This window comes from Taeniopygia guttata, chromosome 6 (assembly GCF_048771995.1).
Source record: "Taeniopygia guttata chromosome 6, bTaeGut7.mat, whole genome shotgun sequence".
Lineage (NCBI taxonomy): Eukaryota > Metazoa > Chordata > Aves > Passeriformes > Estrildidae > Taeniopygia > Taeniopygia guttata.
In genome coordinates, this window is record NC_133031.1 from 33,353,051 (window position 1) to 33,375,834 (window position 22,784).

The 22,784-nt window shown below is 44.7% G+C and overlaps 1 protein-coding gene across 1 annotated transcript in view; it reads right to left on the reverse strand.

Moving 5' to 3' along the window:
* Nucleotides 1-1,699, reverse strand: part of CHST15 (carbohydrate sulfotransferase 15) — a 46,763-nt gene extending 45,064 nt beyond the window's left edge. Inside the window, exon 1 of the mRNA XM_030276591.4 lies at nt 1,557-1,699. The gene's annotated coding sequence lies outside the window, so the exon portion shown is untranslated. The remainder of the gene's footprint in view (nt 1-1,556) is intronic.
* Between the last annotated feature and the right edge of the window lie 21,085 nt (nt 1,700-22,784).

Genomic DNA, 22,784 nt, shown 5'->3' on the forward strand with positions numbered 1-22,784 from the left:
CTCAATGCCCAAGAGTGAAATGGCACCAGCAGCAGCAGCAGGGAAGCTCTCAGGGCACGAGACGTGTGACAACATTTTAATCACTGCCAAAAAGAGGCTTCGAGGCAGCTACCCCTTTAGTGTTTGCTGGTTGTGAGATTTACTCCTTGTGAGTGACTGTATATAAAAACATATCTAAGTCTATAAATAGCACAGATATAAATATATATGTATGGTTCATGTCCATTTGGGGACGTTTTATTGGTGGAAATTTCCCTCTCTGCCAAAGATCAAGCAGTCCCCAGTCAGTATCAAGCGCAGTGCTGTTCAATCAGGTGTTTGTTTATCCAAGCGAGCACATACGATTTGCAGTTAAACCTTAAAAATGTTTATTTTTCATGAACAGTTCCAGCAAACTTTGAGATTTAATCTGTGATGTGCTCAGCTAGTCACTCTGCTTCTTCTTTTAAGTCTCAAATCACAGAAAAATGTGTTTGTTCTACGGGAGATGATGATGATGATGGGCTTTTGGTCCGGCTAACAATTCAAGAAGTGAAACCATTTTGATGTCATATGCAAGGAAGTCACTGTGAAGGGGACTTTAGGTCATAGGATGATAGAATAAATGAAATAATTTTTTTAAAAAATTCCAAATCTGAGAGTTTGGTAGGTGTTTGGATGCACCCTCCAAGCAATACTCTCACATATCCTATTAACCTACAAATCTGTTTGTGCCTAAGCAGAGTACGGCTGTAGTATTACAATGAAGCAGCAGAGGAAAATAAAAATTTAAAAAATTAAAAAAAAAAAAAAAAAGGAAGAAGAAGAAAAAGAGAAGCCCATAGATGAGACCTCCAAAGTTCAGCTGGTGAATTGTTGCCTAACAGACTGTGACCATAATAACCCGTCACTGAACCTTGCCGGCGTTCTCAGCAGCTATGAAGCTATTTTTAACAGCCAACAGCTTGCGTTTAAGAAATCCCCCTCTCTCTTCACCCAAAAATATTCACAGCGAGCGGCAGCATCCCCGCCCGGCTGGGTCCTAGGTGGGACTGCAGGGCTGTTTGGGGAAAGCCCCGGTAGGAGTGTGTGCCCTCCCGAACCCCGAGCCCACCGCAGCAGCGCTGTCCCCGCGGGGTCCCGCGGAGCCGCTCCCGAGCCTTCCTTCCTTCCCCCGCTCCTGCCGCGCCTGCGGGGATGCCCTGGGAGCGCCGGCTGCCGCAGCCCGCCGGCAGCGGGGACAGTCCCGTGTCCCCCGAGCCGAGCCGAGCCGAGCCGAGCCCAGCCGAGCCGTGCCCGGGCTGCCCCCGCGGCTGCCGCTGCCCAACTTGCCGCGAAGTGCAAACTTGGGGAGCCGCGGCCTGGGGACCCCCAACCTTCCCGCAGAGCCCATCCCATCCCATCCCATCCCATCCCATCCCATCCCATCCCATCCCATCCCATCCCATCCCATCCCATCCCATCCCATCCCATCCCATCCCATCCCATCCCATCCCATCTCATCCCATCCTATCCCATTCCATCTCATTTCATTCCATCCCATCTCATCCCATCCCATCCCATCCCCGCGCTCCTACCTCCGCCGCCTCTGCTCTGCTCTGCCCCGCGCCCGCCGCCTCCGCCGGCTCTGCCCTGGGGGAGGGGGGCGGAGGACGAGGAGGAGAGGAGGAGGAGGAGGAGGAGGAGGAGGAAGAAGGGGGAGGGAGCAGCCCCGCCGCTCCCCGGCCGCGCTGCGCAGCCCGGGAGGCGGAGTGCAGCCGCTCGGCTCTGCCCCGCCGCTCCCCGGGCCGTGGGGGGACCCCCGCGGATGGGGGTGCGGGGATGGGGTGCGAGCAGAGCGGGGAATGTGCCGCGGAACCCCGCGGGGTGGGATGTGGGGCATCCCCCGGACATCCCCCGAGCAGCCCGGAGCCCAAGAACCGCCCGCGGCAGCTCCGGGGGATGGATCGAGAGAACCCAGAAGGAGACGGGCTCCTCCTGAGCCGTCCGACGGGAATTGGAGCTGTCCCGAATCCCGAATCCGGGTGTGCAGGCAAAGGTCAGCCCGAGGACTCACGGCACGGCTCGGGTGTGCCCAGGCTGCAGTCAGACCTGCCCTGCTGCACATCTGGCAGGCTGCAGGCAGCATCCTCTGCCCTGCTCCGAGCTTGGAATGGCAACAGCAAAACGTGCCTAAGGATCCAAAATCTTCTACTCAGTTGAATGCAAAGTTTGTTCTCAAACAAAAGATCCTACCTATACATTTATTTGTTTGTTTGTTTATGTGTACAGTGAATATACCTACAAACTGTTAAACTGTCAGAGGGCAAGCTGGGATTAAATTTTAAGAAGGAATTCTTCAATGTGAGGATCCGGAGGCCCTGGCACAGGGTGCCCAGAGAAGCTGTGGCTGCCCCTGGGTCTCTGGGAGTGTCCAAGGGCAGGTTTGGCTTGGAGCAGCCTGGGATAGTGGAAGGTGTCCCTGCCCATGGCAGGAGCATTGCAACAAGATGGTTTTTAAGGTCCCTCCCACCCCAAACTCTTCTATGGTTCTATGATGATAAATATATGGTTAAATGTATAGTCTGGTTATTAAATCTGTGACACACACACATCCCTTCTGAGATGCAGCCCATGACATTTCCCTCAAAGGTTTAATGCAACACTTGCAAAGCCAATATTATCAAAAGGGAAACTCTTCATATTTCCCTCCTTACACTGTTAAGCTTAAATCCACATGTTTAATGCTCAGCAATAATATTTCTAAGAGTTTGAAGTGAAGAAGCACAAGCTGAACATGAAAGAAGAGTGAATTCTCAATTTTAGTACTTCCTTTTGTGATCAAGCCCATATTTGGTTTTAACTTTTAGAGGTATCTAAAACTCACACAGCTCTGTGGGAATGTGTTTTGCAGTGAAACCATATGTACCTTAATAGTAAAATGCAAAGCAGAAGTTTATAAATTACACAGCTCTGATTGGGAGCCAAACAAATTAACGATTTCAAGCAGGTGATTGCACACCTGTAAGACCATGTAAAAACTTCTGAAAGCTTTTAAAAGTCACACATGCACACATTTTCTACAGCATCACGTATGGATCTCTGTTCAGGTCACATCTGAATCTCACCTGGTTTTTAGGGAAAAAAAACACCCAGAATAAAGACCCTGACGAGGTGACACCTGTGATTTATAAAATACTCACACATATTCAGCATTTCTGTTCTGAGTTAAATATGCTGCCCTCCAAGGCCTTTTTTGGCCTCGTGGGATGCTCTGAATAGCAATTATCCTTAGCCAGATTTCTGTGTAATTACACTCCCTTCCTTTTTCTGTATTTTTAAATAACAAAAAAATCAAAGAAGCTGTCATGAAAACAAGATCTTCATTCCCTGGGGAAGTCTCTGTTTACATTATTCCTCACCAAGCAGCAGCTGGAGTAGAAATCTTGGTGGTGTTTTCCACACGTGGTAGCTCAAACTTCCAGGCACTCCATAAAGGCTGAGTCCGCCCATCTCACACACACTTACAGACTGTCTTCAGTGTCACCTGGAGAGATGGGGAGGAAAACACAAACTTTAATGGCATAATAAATCCCTCTCCAGGAACAGTGTTACCAGGAAAAAGCACAGAAATAAAGAATGGTTTGCGCTGGGGGGGGAGGGACTTTAAAGCCCATCCACTGCCACCCCCTGCCATGGGCAGGGACACCTTCCACTGTCCCAGGCAGCTCCAAGCCCTGTCCAACCCATCCTTAAACACTTCCAGGGATGAGACAGCCACAGCTTCTCTGGGCACCCTGTGCCAAGGCCTCACCACCCACACAGGGAAGAATTTTTTTGTAACATCCCATCTAACCCTGCCCTTTGTCAGTTTGAATCCATTACCTTGTCCTGTCACTACATGCTCTTGTAATGATTGCCAGAGGAAGGAAAATCAGAATAAACAGCCTAAAAATCTAAAAGCTAAGACTGACCTTTAATTCTCATGATGCAGAGTTCAAAGAGGAAGGAAATGAAGAAGTTTCAATATAGAAATTATAGTGGAGCTATCTCTGACTAGATTGGTTTTCATAAAAAGAAAGGTCCTGACCTCCACCTCTGTAAATCTGATTTCTGCTGGTTGCCATGCTTACTCTGCAACATATGAAGATTCATCCCACTTTTAAAACAAGTTTGTACATATTTCTTAGCTCTGAGCAGGCTTATGTGGTGAAAAAGATGGGCGAGTCCTTTAGCAGTGTTGAAAAGCAGGCCTGCAATTAGTGGTGCAAACCTGTGAATTTAAAAAGTGATTTTTTAACCATGTGAGTCCTTTCTCCTTGCTGCTGGCTATGGTTTGGGGCAGAAATCTGGTGGACAGGTCCAGTGGCTGTGTTTGCCAGTAGCAGAGCTGTGCATTTATAGCCAGATTTAACTCTGGGCTAAATAAATCAGATTGTGTCCTCAGAGCACTGCTGTGATGGGATGCTAATCCTGGGAAAGGGCTGCTTTTCCTCCACGTGCCTCTTCCAGCATCAGCATCTCTGGGTTATTCTCACAGAGGGGGCTTAGAAATGCAGATGTTTCTGCTTTGTGCTTCCTCTCTCCCAAACTCATAAAGCAGAGGAAGGAGTTCATTGCCCGCAAGGAACGAGGAGGATTTTGCTTCCCACTCCAGCTGCTTTTGGGGAGCCCTTTTCCCATGACCTCCATCCCCAGGCAGAGCTTCCCAAAGCCCTTCTCAAGGGATGCTGCTGCAGGGTGCCAGCACAGAGTAATATCCTTGCATCAAATCCTAATTCCACCAGGAATGGACGTGGGCAGTGACAGAAAAAGACCAAAACTCCCCCAAAATATCTCCATCCCCTTTGTGCCATTGTGGGAATCCAGGGCTTCCCTCTGGCTGCCCTGGCAGGTCTGGGACCCTGGCAGGGGTCAGGAACCCCCCTGGACAGAGCCCCCAGAGACACTGGCTGTGATCTCTGTCCATGGAAAAGAGTTTTCAATCTTACAGGATCAATTACAAGCTCTGAGTGTTTGATATAAGTAATAATTAAGTGTGGCATGGGTGCAAAAGTAAAATTTTAGGTTTCTAGATTAGGGGTCCAAAGGGCACAAGATGGAGGAAATTGGGTGTGTCTTGTCCCTTTTCTCCTTTTTCATGCCCTCCATGTCTCACTGTGGTGTTGGCATTTTTCTATTGGTTTAGGCTGGGGACACACTGTCCAACGTAGGTGACAGATATTGGCACGTTATTGTAAATCCAGCACAGGTAGTTTGTGGTATTTAATGTTTGTACCATCCCACTGAGGGCAGAGCCCCACACGCTGCCCTGCAGGACAGAGCTGCGGCAGGGCAGCAGAACATGTTAGAGATAAACAGAATAAACAACCTTGAAACCAGCACAGACCAATTATGGCTTCTGCTTTGGCAGGGGGGCAGAAAGACAGAGACTTTCTACAATCTCAGAATCATCAATACCACAGATTCCGACATGCCATGAGCTGCCCCATGAACAAAGGGACCTGCCACCTTCCCCAGGGGACACCTGCAGGACTCCCCTTTCTCAGGGAAAGCAGAGGTGTGGTGGAGCTGAAAGCAAACAACTTCCTGGGTTAAAAAAAAAATAAACATGTAAATCCAGCCGGGAGTTTCCGTGCAGTGAGCCTGGAAAACCACCAGGTGCTACGGATGTTGTATTTAACAGCTCGAGGGCTCAGCGCTGAGCAGAGCCGCAGCTCAGCCTAATTCCAGGCGGATTTCCCATCCCGATGGATGCAGGCTGGGTTTAGGATGTGCAGCCACAGCCCTCCAGCACCCCCAGAGATTATTTCAGCACTTCTCCCAACTCCAAGGCTGTGAGTTGGCGCTGTGAGAAAATTGCAGGGAGATTTGCTATTCTTAGTTGTCTGCTCTCCCATTAAAATATTGGTGTAATTCTCACTGGAATTAATGGAATGTGTATATTTAAAAGAAATGCATTATTACTCTCATTTTGCCCCTGGTATCCTGGCAACAGGAACATTCACATCACTAATTTCATATCTTGTTCATCCTTCAACTCTGAATAAAGGGTATACCAACCTTCAGATACTCTGAATGCCTTTTTATGCTGTTTTCCCAACTTGGGCTGGGAATTATTCCTCTTGGCATGCACATCATTGGAATGCCTCTGGGAATTCATGCTCAGCCTTTAATTGAAGTCAATGCCTTTGTCCCTGGAACAGGCAAAAATTAAAACTGAAACTTGATTAGGTAAATGTGGCAGAATCTGGTTTCCCACAAATGGTCTGTTAGATTTTAATGATTTTTAGATTTTAGCTGCCTTTTGCCTGATGCCATCCTTTCATCCTTAGCTGTGTGTCCTTCAGCACCCTCACGAGTTCCCTTTTATCAGTGATCTCTATGCCCTCCAAGTACTTGTTGAAGGGTATAATTCCCCTCTCAGTCATCATTTAGCCAAGTGATGCATATTAAGTTCCTTTAATCTTCACTCATAACTCAGTCTTTTCCGACCTTTAATCATTTTTATTACTCTTCTTATGAATTTCTTCCAATTTGTCTGCATCTCTCTGGCAATGAGGCACCCAGGATTTACTGCCTTGTTTTAGATACGCTCTCCCTGCAGCAATGCAGAAGATGTTACCTCCTGCTACTTTCATCCACCACTGATTTAACAATATGCTGGAGTTGTGAGGTAGCCTGGAATCAATTAAAATAGAATTTAAAAGGTTCAGTGCTCAGAATTACTATAATTCTTTCGTGGCACCACGTGCAACGAGAAGCCTTGGAGCCTGTGAATACCTGCTGCTTCTGGAAGCACGTGTTTGTGATTCCCAGGGCAGGCAAAGCTTTGAAAGCTGCTGCATGCACAGCTCTGTGAGCCTCTGAAGGGATATGAATGAGGAGTTATGATCCAGAAGACAGCTGGAAATAGGCTCAGATTGGCACCAGGAGCAGCTCATGTGTGACAGCTCCCAGAGAGGTGACAGCACCCAAGGGCTCATCACAGCAGAGGCAAAACTGAGAGAGGCAGCAGCCCAGAGCTGGACATCAGGTTGCTTCAAGCTCTGTTTAAATGGTTTGCTTTAATAAAATACTTTTTTTTCCAAAAAAAAGCCTTTAGAAATCTGCACTGCTTTGGAGCTTTGAATAATGAAGAGCTTGAGATAGCTGAGCAGCAGATTAAATGATGAAAGATGCTCTAAGACTTCTCAGATCTGCTAAGATGATCAGGTGGCTGCTGTGTCCCCACCAGGTCTGGTTTTGATTCAAGGCACACTCTGGAGTCAGGAGGATTTTTCTGCTCCTGGTTCCTCTTTTCCCATCTGAGCAGCCCCGTGGTTTCACGTTGTTCTGGTGGATAAGGAGGGAAGGCTGCTACTCCTGGAGCTGTTTAGTTCTTAGAGAACATTTTCCTTTTCTGTCCCATACACAAACTGTGGCTCTCCAGATCTATTTTGTGTTCTCACATTTGGTCCCTGAATTGGTAGGGAATTTAAGGTCACTGGGCCTTTTCATGCACACTCCAACGCCCTGAGTTTTCACTTTCATGCCATTTATTACTCCTCCTCCAGCCTTTGAATTCAAAATGAAGCACTTAAAATTTGATCAGGGATGTGTTCTAATGAGTGCTTGGATTATATGTGTGCCTTGTTTCCTTCAGTGATTTTTACCCTTCTGTCTTCCTTCAGAAAGAAAAAGCAGATTAACTGCATTTTATAGGCTCCTTTCCCTACATACCCCAGTTTTTTCCCTCTTCATTCATGAAGTTCTTTGCAAACCCCAGCCTTCAACAGTGGCTCAGGAATTAATAAAACAGCTTGTGGCATGAAGTACATTTATATAAAAGTCATGTGCATGCACATATTATTATTTCCTTAAAAATTATTTACATTCTGGACAAACATCTCATAGTGCTGGGGAAAAAAATGCTTCTTTTAGCCATAATTTATAAATATTACAAGTACCAAGGCTGATTTGTTAATGCTGATTTTGTGGGGTCTACTTGTGTAGACATAACCTGTGCCATCCTGATTTTTTCTTCAGGAGCAGAGGATGGGCCCTGCCCCATCATTAATCTCAGCAAAGAGATTAATTTCCAAGCCTGCTTTTGCTGTATTAGCCTTCATTTTATATACACAAATAAAGTAATTTAACTTGTTAGATGTTCTATGAAAAGTACCAAGATAGACCAACTGTCTTTACCTTCAAAGTTATGAAAACCATTATTAAAAAGATCTATCACATTACCTCCTTGCTGACATAATGATAAATGTTTCCTGCGAGTGTTATTCTATCTTCTAATTTCAGAAAAATTAATATACCTTTTTTCTGCCTTTTTCCCCCCTTTTTTGCTAGCTCAGGCCTTGTTACAAAGCCATTTTAATTTGCAATCATTCTTCCAGTGCACCTGCAATGATAGAGCTGATAAACACTTTCTTAGATGATAATTTTTAATGACTACCACGATTGCAAGCTGAATTCTGGGTTTAGGAAGAATGCCAGAGATGGCAGAAAAATGAGAGACAGAAGAAATAGCATGGGAGGGATGCACTTCATACAATAATTATATTGAGCAATTTGGTCTAGTGGAAGGTATTGGGGGTTGGATGAGATGAGCTTTAAGATCCCCTCCAACTCAAAACATTCTGTGATTATCTATTCTCGCTGCATTTTATTTTTCTGGTAACTTCCTACTTATGCAGTTAAAACACAGCCACGCTTGAATCCATCAAAAATCTCTCAGTTTCTCCTTTTTCCCAGTGCCTAAAAGCTGAAACATCAGAGCAGGGTTTCTGCACACTGCTGCTATCTTGCTGAATCAGGCAGTTTGGGGCAAAGCCAGCTCCTGTGACTCCTGTGGTCTCGCATGAGGAATTGCTTCTGTTGGAGAAGCGTTGACCATTTAATATACAGTGCTCATGACTCACCATATATTCCCAGAGCACTTGGAGGTATTTCCATACTGTCTCTGTATTTTTACAACCTAAACATATTCCCCTGGAGATTTATGCAGCTTTACATTCTTTTCTCTCGTAGACATTTCCAGGAGTTTTATGAGGGAGCAGAGAGGGAGCCCAACCAACGCGGGCAGCTCGCTTAATTTAGCACAGTCCTGTCCTTTCCAGTTCACCCACCTGCAAAATGGGAATAATAATAAGCACTTAAGGGAGAATATTCACATGTCTAGCTTGAGACCTTTAATGTTCATCTCTCCAGAGGCTCAGCAGAGAGAAACAGTCTCCGATTCAGATGCTTTGAATGGGCTTCTAATGGAGCTTGCTCCTCTTCTGGCAGTCAGGGAGACCAAGTTCTCAGCTCCAGCACCCCTCCATCAGGCAGGAGTGACATGCCAGAAGCCAGACACTGTGAACATCCTCTTTCATGGCTCTTCCTGCAACCACTTCCATGCTCAGCTTCCCACTGGTGGAGCAATATCTGATTAACTCAGTGGTTTTCCACATCTGCAAAGTGGAGTGGGCTGTGGGATGAACAACATGCAGAGCCTCAGTGATCAGAAAAAATGAGCATTTCAACAGCACTTTGTGTGTGTTGAACCCAGTGGAGGCCCTATGAATTATCAATATGGCCAGTCATTAGTATTCATTAGGGTTGAGGGCAAACTACTGAGACTCAAATCTTCCCTTTGCGGTCCCTGGGTTGCAATCGTGTGACATTGAGCAAGTCACTTCTCTTGTCCTCATTTTGCCTTGTCATTAGGAGCTCTGCATCATCCCTGAGTGTGATGTGAACCTTAATAAGGCTTGAAAAGGGCTTTGAGAACTTGTGGTGAAGAGGGAAATATTAATGTGGAGCATTGCTGTAACAGAAGATGAGACGGAGCAAGAGCCTCATCCCACTCCAAAGGGCTCGGAGCGGTGCCATGGAGCTCTTCAATGCCTCGTGGAGCCTGCCCAGGAACACTGAGGACACAGAGGCACACCAAGCCAGCTCTGCTCTCAGTCAGAGCCAAGAAGCACCACCAGGGAGTTGAGATTTGGAAAACCCATCCCTCTCTTGCTTTTATTCGGGTTGCACAGGCAAGCTGCCTGTTGGTATGCACAAATGGATATTTAGGCTTCTAAACACCCACTCCTGGACACAGAAATGCAATTTGGGACTGTGTTTAGCATGGAGACACTGGCACAGAAATCAATCTTTATTTCAGAAAATCTTCTTTTCAGTGTTTAGCCTTGGTGTTGATTATATGAATTAGATCCCTATTACAAATGAGCCTCATGTCCCAGAAACTAATGTGTTGTGCTCAAGAAGCAAGAATTTCTGCATTTCATCATCATTCTGTTCCTTAATGATTCCTCTTTCCTGGCAATGATGAGAAATGTTTATTTCCCTGGAGGATTTCTGGATGGTGAAATTATGGTGTTATTTGTGGGCAGCGGATGCTGCATTAACCCGCCAAGGCTGCATTGCCATCTTTAATGATTCTGTTTGGAAAGTGGACACCTTCCTTCACACTTCTGATTTCAACACCCTTTGGCCACTTTTAATCTATTCAATCCACTTTAATGCTGGAGACAGTGGCTGCCAGCTTCTGCCTGCTCAGAGGCATAGGAGCAAGACAAAGTGACAAAGTGACAGTGAGATAAACACTACTGAGAGGACTTAGTCTGCATTTTGAGGACTGCTGTAAATCAGAGTGATGGAGAGAGACAGATTAGTGGTGCCAGTGTAGAGAGGTGAGTGTGCCTGCTGGGATCTACATATTCCTGTAAAATGCATCTACTTTTTGTATATACCCAGTGATAGAAGCACTGTCATAATGTGGAAAAGAAGGATATGCTGACAACAGGTCAGGTTCTTGCACAGTTCCTCAGGCTCTTCAGGAGTCACTGAAGGAGTTAGTGCAGGTTCCTGCAGTGCTACAGCCACATTTTCTTATTTCCATCTCCAGTTAGAAGCAGAGCAATACGTTATTCTACGTGATCACATTAAAGGAATTCTTCATTTCATGTCTTGTAACTTCTGTCACCAGGTGTTGGCTGACACTCTCCATCCTGTTGTAAAATCCAGCTGCCTTCCCCAGACTGAAACCCCAAACACAAAACACCTCAGATGAGATGAGTTATATACCCAAACATACATTTGATGTTTGAGGCAACTTCAGCTAAAGCAAAATCTCAGTGAATTTGACCCCCCCACCAAAAGATTGTATTTAAGAAAGTTACATCAATGCAAAGTCAGGCCTGAAATCTGCCATCTGCTAAAGCAGGGAACCCTAAAGTTAAATTCACCACTGGAGCCAATGCTTGGTTGCTCTGCATTACCATCTGTAGTTATTTACACTGCTGTTTATTCTGTTAAATTTATGCCTTAGTGTGTAAAAATGTCCCCAAGGTACAAAAACAAATGAGCAGTATGACAGGGCTCAGCCCAGTGAAGACAATAACTTTGACATTATCAAATTTTCAGACTTGAAAATCTCAAGGCTTAATCTCACGTAAACCCTTGCTTTTACAGCTTGAAATCTCTGCTTACTACTGGAAATCTTGCAATGCTCATTGCCTCTGACTGCACTCCCAGCACACTGGAATTTCCTCTGTGTTGTACTAACACAGAGCTCTTTGCTCAGAATTGATTCTTCTCTCTGCTGCAGAACATACAACCACTGGCATCAGCAGCTCCTGTTGGAGTTCTTAAGCCAACACAGGTGAAAAAAAATCATGCTAAAAAACTTTGGTGCTCAGCTCCATGTGCTCCCAATCTCAAATTCCGCCTACATATGAACAAAGGAGAACGTTTGGGAAAAGCACAGGCTTGCAAAAATCACCATATTTGATGACTTGCTCGCAGGTGACTTTTTCTTTCATGCAATTTAAAAGAGAGCAAGATTCCCTGTGGTTGATTCATTCAGCTTTTTGGGTGAGAAGAGGCAGAACTGCCTAGAATGGCTGTGTAGCCCTATTGCTTTTTTGTTTTTTTTTTTCTCTTCTAGTTCAGAAAAGAAATGGCAGTCTGACCCATCTGCTGGAATCTGAGCAGAGCCCCAGAAGCCCCACACACACAGGCTGGAAGACAAGTGCCCATATGGTGTCTGCATTCATTGCAGAGCTGGGAGGCAGCAGAAATACCTCAGGGAAGAATTGGGGATGAGAAGATATTTTTAATAGCCCAGACTGCAGTGATCTATAATGGGAAATAATCACCAAGCCTTTTCCACAAATATCTAAATTTCTGTCTCTCCTAATTTCCCTTCCAGTGCTGGCATAGAAAACCAGAAAAGAAAGGTTTCTTGTACTGTAAAACACTCAAATATTTCCCAGTTACTGGTGCTCTACTGTATCAAGGTTACTGTTAATGTTATTAATATTTATTTTCATTTACACCACTGCAAAACCATTAATGCAATAAGAATGTTATTATCTTTATAGCAATAAGTATTTATTAAAAGCATGTACAGTGAAAACTGGTAATAAGATGAAGCAATGCAAAGTAGAATGCAATGAATCCCTTAGGAAGAATAATAAAGATTTCTGGCTCTTTTTATTCCTCCCAACAACTTCAGAGTATTAAAAAAAAAAAAAAAAAGGCAAGATAACAACGCAGGCTTGAAGTCACTTATCAGAATTTGCAAGGGCTCTGAGTGTTTATCCTCAGTGAAAGCTGGAAGGATCCATTTCTTGAAAATTATTGTTGCCTACCGTTTTAGCAAGAAACTGCCTTGCTGTTTTTGTTTAATTAAACTGCCACTGTCAACTACTGCCTGCAAATAACACAAAATATTGCCCAGTGAACTTGGGAAGGCTCTCAGCAGCCACCAGGGTGTTGTGAGCTCCCCCTGTGCTCCCTGCACATCTATTGAGGGTGGGAGGTGATAAAATTTCCCATTTCTGTCCATTCCTTCAAGGAAATAAAAATAACCCATCATTGCTGGGGCCCCACTGATTGAAACCTGCTTTGAGTCCTCCACCACCCCCAGAGGAAAGTCCTTGGTCAAACAAGTGGGGTCAAAGCTGGGTTTTGGTGAAAAAAGGGAAGGATTGGAGGTGTTCAAAACAGGAATCTTCCCTTACAAGCCAGAGCACACTCAATGTCTCTCCATAATGTGTAGGTAATGGGAGCAAGGTGAATTAAAAAGGCTGAAAATATTCCCTGGAGAAAACCAGGTCCTCAGTGAGTACAAGAAACTGAATTTGTGTTATACAATAAAATCAGCACTTCCATTCCAAGCTGAAATATTTGCTTTAGTCCCCAAGGCTCCATGTTTGCTGAGCCTTTCCTCTTGTCCTGCCAGGGCATATTGTAAACGCAGGCAAACCCAATGGGAAGAAATGATGATGTCTGGCTCAATTCAGAAGGCTGAATGATTTCTTTATTATAACTATGCTAAAATACATTAATATACTATATAAAAGGAGGATACTAAAACTACATACTACTTTCTCTAACACAACTCATGACCCTCTCTGACAGTCCAGCCCCAGGTGGGTTGGATTGGCCACCAGGCTCAAACAATCCTCACCAGAATCCAACCAAGCAATCACCCCAGGTAAACAATTCTCCAAACACATTCCACATGGGAAAAACAAGGAGCAGAAATAGAAATTGTTTTCTCTTTCATTTCTCTCTGTGCATCTCTATGAAGACTGCTGAGAGGGAGAGAAATGTGCTTGCCACAAGGGCGTGCACTGGGATGCTCCACTCCGACTTCCGCTCACCCCCTGCACCTCTGCCCTGCCAAATCGGGCACTCCTCTCCCTCTCCCTCCTGCCACACCCCTGTAGCTCCAATTCCACAATCAAGTTTTATTCCTGCTCCTTTTCTATTCTCTTTTTCTGCCAGGAGAAATTGTGGTTGGATTTATGCTCCGCCGCTGACCCTGGCTGCCGGGCTGGCAGCTCCATGGAGGTAGAGCATTCCCAAACCCCAGGAACACAGAGCCAGCCCTTCCTCCGTACTCTGTGTTCCCTGCAGCTCTGCTGGACACTTCCTCAGGCAACAAGGAATCTCACCACTGGCTGCAGCTGAGGCTGGCAAGTGCTGCTGCCTGAAAAAATGACAATCTATTTTTTCCTTTTCAACTGGTCGCCAGCTGAGTGAAGGCTGCTGGTGCTTTGTGCTTTGGGGAGATGAAAAGGTGACCTCTGATTAACTTTCTGGGCAAATGACCTCTTACATTCACTGTGCTGTAGCCAAGGAGCACAGCTCAGTTGTTAACTGCTCCAAAGGTCCCCTCCCTTATCCAAAGTCTCCCTCTTTTCATCCCAGTGCTGGGCCAAAAAAAGTGACAGGACAAGTGATGCTGATATGTATGGTCTTAATTGAATTGGATGCAATTCTGACCAAAGTATCCAAATTCCAGATAGATATAACCAGAAAAGTTCCACCACCAAGTTCTGGGGTTGCTTTTGGGGTGCAAAAAGAGTTCCATAGGGAACCCTTTTCAGTGGATTTGAAGGCATTGTGCTCTTTCCAATGACCAACAAAAAATATTGTTCCCCCTCAGATTTAATCGCTGTGGATAATTGACTGTGGGGAGGATTTTCCACACTGTACATTCAATATAATCTGTACCTGGACTCCAAACTTTACTTTCAAGTTGTACAGAGATAAGAAACACCACAAGAGTAGAGTGTAATGTTAATTAGGTTCAGTTTCCCTCCTGTCTGGTTGGCCCAGCACAGTTCACTGATTTTATCTGTGGATAGATTGGAGATATAATCACGTATTTATAACTCTCCTGCCATGGCAGGGACACCTTCCATTGTCCCAGCTGCTCCAAGCCCCAGTGTCCAACCTGGCCTTGGGCACTGCCAGGGATCCAGGGGCAGCCACAGCTGTGCCAGGGCCTCCCCATCTTCACATGGAAGAATTTCTTCCTATGAACAGGGTAAAACAGAGGTGAAAAATCATAGCTAAAGTGAAGCATTTGTTGTATGTCCCAGATGCCTTCACTTTTTCCTTTCTGTTTGAATTCTCTTCCCTCAATGTTACAGCTCTAGCTTTGATCCATCCCAGCAGAATCAACAATCTTTTGTAAAATGTTCTTTTCAGTCCAAGTCCTTTCTGTGATAACAACAAAAACAGTACAAAAAGAAGATTTGGATTATGTTTATATGTGACTAGACTATTGATCTCACAGCCCAGGAAATGAAAAATAAGATGAAATGTGATTTTTAAATCATACCAGGAGGAGGGGATCAGGATGAAGCCAAGCACAAGTCAGTGGGGAGTGTGATTCTGCAAAGAATCCACTTCAGAAAATCAAGTTGAGGTGTTTGTATAACACAAATTCAGTTTCTTGTACTCACTGAGGACCGGGCTTTTTCCAGGGAATATTTTCAGCCTTTTTAATTCACCTTACTCGCATTGCCTACACATTACGGAGAGACAGTGAGTGTGCTCTGGCTTGTAAGGGAAGATTCCTGTTTTGAACACCTCCAATCCTCCCCTTCCTTCACCAAAACCCAGCTTTGACCCTGCTTGCTTGACCAAGGACTTTCCTCTGGGGATGGTGGAGGACTCACAGCAAGTCCTTCTCTGAACTTCACTGCTTCTTTGGTGAAGTAAACCTACTTATTCCTGTCACAACATCCTTGTACCCCACCCCAGATGCTCAGGCTGCTCATTTCCCCCAGGACTTGGCTCACCACGGCCGTCATGAGGCGGGTTGGTCTGAATGGACACATCTGACAGCGCGACGGGAATTTGTTTCTTCCTTTCCCTACTGTAGAGCATTCTCCCTTCCCCAACCTGCCCTAGAGAATCTAATTAGTGGCCTAATTACCACGCCCATACAATGCCCTGGCTGACCTTTGCTGGCTCGTGTTCTCAGCCTGCCTTCCCTTGTCCACACAATTTTGGGCCGCGGGTCTGCGGGGTCTGTGCCGCTTCCTCTGCGCACCGTGGCGTCGCCGCGCTCCACTCAAGGCTTATTTTTATTCCTTGCTCCAACAAAATTGAACTGTGAAAGCACTGTAAATTTTCAGCCTCGAGAGGCTCTTCATTAAGCAACAAATAACTCTCTGCACCTCCTCAATATTGCCCTCCTGTTGGTTGTTTGTCACACGGCGCTTCCCCCCTGCTCAGCCAGCTGTGGCCGTTCCACTCAGCTGACAGAGCTGCCGCTGGCCAAAAAAAAATTCACATTACAGCCCGTTTTCAGAGCCTCTGACTTCAATATAGAAGCAACAGCATCATTTTTATCCTTATTTAGCTCAAAAGGCCCATGCTATCTCACTGTTGTTATCAGATATCAGCGGGCAGTGTCTCACACTGGTGTTATCCTACAGGAGTTGGTTTTTACAGCTCCAGCCCCACTGCTGTAGCTAATGGTGCTTCCACACAAAGAGGTGCTGTCCAAAATAATGAGCTGCATTTAATGCCTCGATGCTCTGTCCCTGACACTGCCCCACCAGGGTGCCTCTGCAGCCCAGCTGCCCCAAAGTCTTGGGAAAAATCTGGGCTCCCACCCCTCTGGGAATCCTGCCTTGCCCTGGGGTTAAGTGGTGTCTCAGCTCCCTGATAGGTGCCTTGGTAATTTTCAAGGCACCGTGCATCTAAAAGCCAAGCACCACCCTGGGAAGGCTGTCATAAAACAAATATTCCTTTCCTGCTGAAATGCATTATTAAAGCCTCCACCCCATAAATCCCAAGTAGATAACACTCTCCCTGGCACCTTGTAAAATAAGCAATTTTCTGCTACCGAGGAAACAAATTCTTTTTCTCGTTCCTATCTAAACTCCACCAACACCGTGATAGACACAACACTGCATCTGAGTTGGGTTTTGACAGCCTCATACATTTCTAACTCTGTCAGTAAGAATAAATGTTTGAGGCTTTTCACTTTAAAGAGCTCTGGAGCAAAATGGACTTTCTGGGACTGGCTTCACCCTTTGTGTCTACCAGCCATAAAGTTCCCTACAATTTCCAGCACTGCTTCATTGCAGGCCTGAGGTGGAACTGAAGTCTGAGATCAAATCTGCACTTCAGAGAGCAAGTGAGGCTGGGAATAGAAAGACAGATATTATAGATTCCCAAATATTTTGGTTTTTTCACCCCAAAAGGTATCAGGATGAAGCTCACTGTGTCTCACACCCTCTGGATGCTGCTGGGGCAGAAGCAGAGAATGTCTGCAGCTATAACCAAAAATCCATGCCCAGACAGACATGGAGCAGTACTAGGACCAGGCTGGTTTTACAGCAGCAGTATTTGAGATGACAAATGAATTTGGACTCCATTTTCTAGTTTTCTGATGAATCTGACAATGTTTCATTTCAGTAAGGTGCTACCTTCAGTTTTTATTCGGGTTTGTTTGGGTTTTTCAACTATAAAACCACAAAAACTGCTAACTCAGTGATTATTGCACCAGCAAATGTTAACATTTTATTTCAGTTTAGAATGAGAAGGGATTAAGGAATTCCAATTCACCTACAAAATGGAACTGCTGTTTTCTAAATAGCTCTAATCAGACACCGAGCACACTGTCCCGTTTTCACCCATCAAGAACCATGCAGGTGTACAGGTTTAGTTCCTGTATGAAAGGTCTATGAGATCATTCATTTCAGGAACTTATGTAATGTCTTATGTTCAATTCTAGAGCAATCAGGGGCATTAACTCAGAGGTTCATTGTTATTTTTCTGGTCTGTGGTGCACAGAGTGTATCTCCTGTGTATTGAGCAGCTCCAGCAGGGCGTTCAATATCAGCAGACCTTACCAAGGTCCATATGTGGTCACAGATTTTAAATACTGACTTTTCCTTTTTATTTTAGTCTTTTAAAGTTGAAGCTAAATTCAATAAATTTTTATCTACATTATCATATATTCAGGGATCAGCCTGAAGCCAAACTAAATTTTCTTCATATTATGAGTGGAAAAATAGCTTGTTCTCCAGCTCAGCACAAATCACTCAGCATAAATCTCTTGTGTTAAAGCCTCTGGTCCTCATTATCAATACAGAATTCCCAATAAGAAGGAAAAATACTTTCCTTTTCCTCCTCATCCTCACAGTTCACTCAAGATGCAGCCTGTGCTTTGAAAACACAGTATCACTCAATCTTACCATGAAAACCAATTAACATTCCTTCATAGGGAAACCAGCTTTGGGTTGGGTTTGTTTTGGTTTTTGTTGGTTTTCTTTTCAGTCTGCTATTATAAATAATAGCAAGGAAAAATAAAGTTTTTAATTTGTGCAAATGCCTTGACAAAGTTGTCCTTCATCCTTGTGTAAATATTGCTCCTGTAACACTGCCAAGGAATGGCCTTGAGTGTCTGCAGCCAAAAAAATCAGACCTGCTCCTATCTGAGCCCGTGAGACCTATGTGTAACTCATGTTTGTGGCTGGTGTTCCAGCTCTTCAAAAATTGCCTCTGAGCCTCTCCTGACTGGGAATGCAGGCTGCTGTTCCCTGACTTCTGTGCAGCATTTCAGGAAGAGACATGGCAAGCTTTGCAAGGAGAAATACTTCTATTAGACAAACTGAAAAAGCTGGAGAGAAAGGCCAAGGTCTCCAACAAGGAATTCCTTTCCAAACATTTAGACTTGCATGCCTGGATGCTTATCTGTCCTTTCAGAGTAATCAAATAAAAGATAAACTTTCTCCTCCTAAAAGCCTTTATTCCACTTAAACCCTAGATCATCATGGCTGAAATTCCATGGCTAACGCCGAAGATGATGATGGAGATAAGGAGAAGGGAATCTATTTATCTAAAGAGAGTTGTACACAATGCACAGAAATGGCATAGCCCTGTTGCATAATCTGGCTGTGTTCCTCATTTCAGTTCAGTGGAGAACGGAGGGAAACTCCAGGTACGTTTCAGAGGTGGTGTTTGTCAGATGTGTCTCAGCTCTGAAGCTTCCATCGATTCTCTCTCTCCCATACCTCATTTGATAGGAAAAGCTGCCCCTTGGGCACAAGGCTTCCTCCAGAGCCTCTGGAAATGGGAGGGTTCAATTAGCTCTCATGGACAGTGATGTGAAAATAAACCCAAGTGTCCAGGAACACAGGCTGGAGCTTGCAAACCTGCAGGCGTTTTATGGTGCTGACATTTCGTAACATATGAGCTTGCAGATTTGGAGACAAAATTACAATTACAATTTCAATTACACTGAAGTAGAGTTCAATTTAACAATCCCACAGTATGAGCTCCTTGATTTTGATTCAGTGTTCAGACTAGACCTTTCAGTCCAAGATGGTGCTCACTTACATTCCAGCCAAAAATTCATGAATCAACATGTAGGGTGAAGTGCTAAAGAACCATGTAGTGTTTTCTTGAATAGGAGAATCGGCTCCTCTAAAGCCAGGACAAGAGCAAATGAGTGTAAACTGCCAGAGGGCCGGGATAGATGGAATATTGGGAAGGAATTCCTCCCTGTGAGGGTGGGCAGGCCCTGGCACAGGGTGCCCAGAGTAGCTGGGGCTGCCCCTGGATCCCTGGCAGTGCCCAAGGCCAGGATGGACAATGGGGCTTGGAGCAGCCTGGGACAGTGGAAGGTGTCCCTGCCATGGCAGGGGGTTAAACTGGATGGGATTTAAGGTCCCTTCCTGCCCAGACCTTCCTGGGGTTTTATTCTTTGATTGTTCGCTACTTTTAGGGCTGTTTTTAAAAACTTCATTTCTGTGTGTAACTTCCTCTACCAAACCCCCAACACCGGGACAGCAGTTTCCTTCACCCCAATGGTTTTATGTATGTTCTACACGGTTCTTTGCCATTGAAGGCATTTGCTTAAAAAATTGTATAATTTTAGTAAAAAAAGCTGTGCTGACAGGTTTTAAGTATGGGAAAAGCCTTAACTCCAATTTATCAGTAGACATCACTGTGGCAAACCAATTGAAATAGTTAAATTATTCTGGGTTTTAAGGTCTTGAAATGGTGAAACTGTAGCAGGAAAGCATATTTTACATAATGCAGAATCTCAGTCCTGAACCAAAACACTGAGATAGCCTGGAGGAGATCAGCACCTTTCATTCTGTTCCAAGAGAGTCTGGAAACATTCACATTTAAATTTGTCAACCACCTTTTAACCTTTTCATCCTTTTCTTTCCATCTATTTTGGTCTTTCCACATGCACCTCCTTCCTGTTTATTGGGTATTTTTCCATTAATAAAATAAGGGGAGACCTCTTTGAGGACTTCCTCCAGGCTCAGCTTCTTTAGGGTCCTCTTTAGGATCCTCTCCCTCCAGGGCTGCTCAGTTCAAAGGGAAATCAACAGTCAAAAAAAATACCTGGGTGTGAAAATCTTTCTCTGCAAAATAAAGGTATATCTGCCACATCTGTGCTTCACAGATAACCTGGGAGAGAGGAAAGTTATCCTTTCAGAGTGCTTTCCAAATTAAAAAAAAAAAAAAAAAAAAGAAGAAAAAAGAATATGAGCAATACATTTTTGACAATTGTGCGGTATTCGCACAATTAAATATCTCCAAATATTTAATTTTCATTTTAAAAAAGGGCTTAATCCTCTTCCTGAAATCATTACATCCTGAGTACCTTGGTTTACAATTAGAAAATCAGAAGAAAGTGAAGAGTAAAAGTTTGTAAAAGAGTAAAAGTAAAATCCATCATCCATCCATCCTCCATCCATCCATCCACCATCCATCCATCCATCCATCCATCCATCCATTCATCCATCCATCCATCCATCCATCCATCATCCATCCATCCATCCATCCATCCATCCATCCATCCACCCATCATCCATCCATCCATCCATCCATCCATCCATTCATCCATCCATCCATCCATCCATCCATCATCCATCCATCCATCCATCCATCCATTCATCCATCCATCCATCCATCCATCCATCATCCATCCATCCATCCATCCATTCATCCATCCATCCATCCATCCATCCATCCATCCATCCATCCATTCATCATCCATCATCCATCCATCCATCCATCCATCCATCCATCCATCCATCCATCCCTCCATCCATCTATCCATCCATCCATCCATCCATCCATCCATCCATCCATCCATCCATCCATCATCCATCCATCCATCCATCATCCATCCATCCATCCATCCATCATCTATCCATCCATCATCCATCCATCCATCCATCCATCCATCCATCCATCCATCCATCCATCATCCATCCATCTATCCATCCATCATCCATCCATCCATCCATCCATCCATCCATCATCCATCCATCCATCCATCCATCCATCCATCCATCCATCATCCATCCATCCATCCATCCATCCATCCATCCATCCATCCATCATCCATCCATCATCCATCGATCCATCATCCATCCATCCATCCATCATCCATCCATCCATCCATCCATCCATCCATCCATCCATCCATCATCCATCCATCATCCATCCATCCATCCATCCATCCATCCATCCATCCATCATCCATCCATCATCCATCATCCATCCATCCATCATCCATCCATCCATCATCCATCCATCATCCATCCATCCATCCATCCATCCATCCATCCATCCATCCATCCATCCATCCTTTCATCCATCCATCCATCCATCCCTCCTCCAGAGTGACATTCCGAGGAGATCAGCACAGAGATCTGGAGTAAGGAAGTGCTTTCAGAGCGGGTCCTTGCCGCTGCAGCTGATTTGGGATGCAGAAGGAAAGCAGCCTCCCTCTTCCCCAAATGGACACTGGGAGGTCACTCCCAGGTCAGCACAGGCTTGTTTGCAGTGGAGTCTACCTATAATTAAAGACCTGCAGTTTCCCACATGTGTATTCTTAAAAAAATCTGTGAGCATAATTACAGCAACCACTTAAACAGCTCAATATGAGGCGGGTGTTCTTTTTCACCGGGAGATTGCTTTTAATGACTCCATGTACAACAGAATTTGCAGATAAGGCCAGAAGTGCACCCAATTATCTCTCTGCTGGCACTTATTGTGCTTAAACTCACATTTTCAGGCTTTTTGGTTTGCTTTGTGAGGACTTCCATTCCTGTTAATGCTCAATTCTCCCTGCACCACTTTAAAAATTAAAGATCCAGCCCCAAGCATGAGCTCTGGTTATCTGGTTATCCTGTGGAAGATTCTGTAGAGCTCAGCCCCATTTCCTTATGTCTTCCCTCTTCACTTTGACATGTGTTGATAGCACTCTTTTGTGAACTGAGGGATAGATTTTGCAGGAATTTGTCAAAAACACAGGCTGTGAGGTCAGTAGTGTGGCAAAGGGTGTTTAGAAGGGGACTGAAGATAATTCCTAGCCACGTTATAGCTCCTGTGTCCACATGTTCAGCTTTCTCCAAGACTCCCAGTAAAGCAGAGGTGTGGGGAGCTATTTGATGTGTGAAACACAGTTCTCACTTGGGGGATTTTTCAGCCTGAAAAATAGAGATTAAGGAACCAAATTAAGAATATCTAAAAATCTCAGCTGTTTTCCAGGGAACTTACTGTTGACTGTTTTCGTTTTCCCTTTCCTGCTTGCCTGAAGAGTCAACCATCTCCAGTTTTCATCCCAAATGAAAACATAGGAAAGATCTATTGGATAAGCTGGAAGATCCCAAAGGGTGGGAGCATCTTTGTTGTGAAAAGCACTGCAAGGCTTGAAAGTAAAAAGCAGAACTGTGGAGGTTTACACCATACACAAAACCTGCAAATTTTTTAATTTTTTTTTTTTTTAAATATGGTATGCAGACAGAAAGAAAAAAAGCAAGCTGCCTAAATAAAGAACTGTCTTAGGAAACATTTTATGAACAAGTTGTTGTCTTGCAGCAAGAGGTCAAATCTGGGTTGAGGAAGAACACACAGAGGAACTTAAAAATCAGAGATCACAGAACCATAGAATATCCTGAGTTGGAAGGGACACACAAGGGATCATCAAGTCCTGGTTTTGCACAGGGGAGTGCTTGGGAGTGGAGAAGGAGAAATCAAGAGATCAGTGC